Source organism: Myotis davidii, unplaced genomic scaffold, assembly GCF_000327345.1.
Source record: "Myotis davidii unplaced genomic scaffold, ASM32734v1 scaffold571, whole genome shotgun sequence".
In the NCBI taxonomy this organism is placed as follows: domain Eukaryota; kingdom Metazoa; phylum Chordata; class Mammalia; order Chiroptera; family Vespertilionidae; genus Myotis; species Myotis davidii.
The window spans coordinates 874,688-875,663 of record NW_006283136.1 but is presented as its reverse complement, the minus strand read 5'-3'; the positions used below and the strand labels follow the sequence as shown (position 1 = coordinate 875,663).

The 976-nt window shown below is 54.9% G+C and overlaps 1 long non-coding RNA gene across 1 annotated transcript in view; it reads right to left on the bottom strand.

Moving 5' to 3' along the window:
* LOC107182748 overlaps positions 1-135 on the bottom strand; it is a 2,348-nt gene extending 2,213 nt beyond the window's left edge. The window contains exon 1 of the long non-coding RNA XR_001513479.1: positions 93-135. This is a non-coding gene — a long non-coding RNA (uncharacterized LOC107182748). The remainder of the gene's footprint in view (positions 1-92) is intronic.
* Between the last annotated feature and the right edge of the window lie 841 nt (positions 136-976).

The window sequence follows — 976 nt, the reverse complement described above, 5'->3', positions numbered from 1 at the left end:
GCCAGAATTTTCCATTCAGCACCATGCTCTTTGTCCCTTATGGCAGGTCCCGCACCACTTTGTATACCTTTGTTCACACATTGAATCAAAACCTTTGGCCGGAACACAACATAAGAAGAGAGAGAGAGAGAAACCCCAGCAGAGTAAACAACCTAATAACAGAACACACGGCCATGGCCCAGCAGAAGCTCACTGGCTGAGCGTGGTCCCAGCCAGGCAGTGGCCAGGAGAGGGGAGAGAGTGCCCAGTGCTGTCCCCCAAGTCAGCTCTCGCTGTCTGAGAGCACAATTTAAGTAAAGTCTCACTGAGAGAGCAGCACACAGTGTTTCGGGGACCAGCACCCCCGAAGGTTATTCCCCATTTACACTCTCAGCTCTAGTACATATCCACCGATGCCGAGGCCAGGATGGTTCTCAGCCGCAGTCCTGAGAATACTTCCTGACCCTGCACGCTCCACCTCAAGCCTCCATCAGCGCCCAGGCCACTGGCAGATCCCACAGACACCGCGGACACACTTGCTGTGCGGTACAGGAAAGGCTCAGCCTCCCTTCGTGCCGCTCTCTGCAAAACCGTGGGCCAGGAGAAAGCTGAGTTCCATGCTCCCCACCCTTCACAGGCTGCATGGCCAGCCTCTGACTGAGCAGAGTCCTGCCCAGCTCTAGGTCCCTGATAGGGAGACTGAGGTCAGCTGGGGAGAAAGGAAGGGGTCCTGGGGAAGGCCTGGGTTTCTGTCTTGGCTGTCCCACTTTCTTTGACCTTGAGCAAGGTGCTTGACCTCCCTGAGACTTAGTTTCCTCATCTGTGAAATGGGAACATGATCCTGCCTAACTCATAAGCTGTTTATGAGGATCAGATGAGAGGTGAGTTGTAAGCCCATGCGGTTAGTTGCGAAGGGCACGTACATGTGAGGATCGTCAGCAGCTCCCTGCGTGCATTAAAACCTCTCCAAGTTCTTGGCTGCGCGGGGACTCAGCGG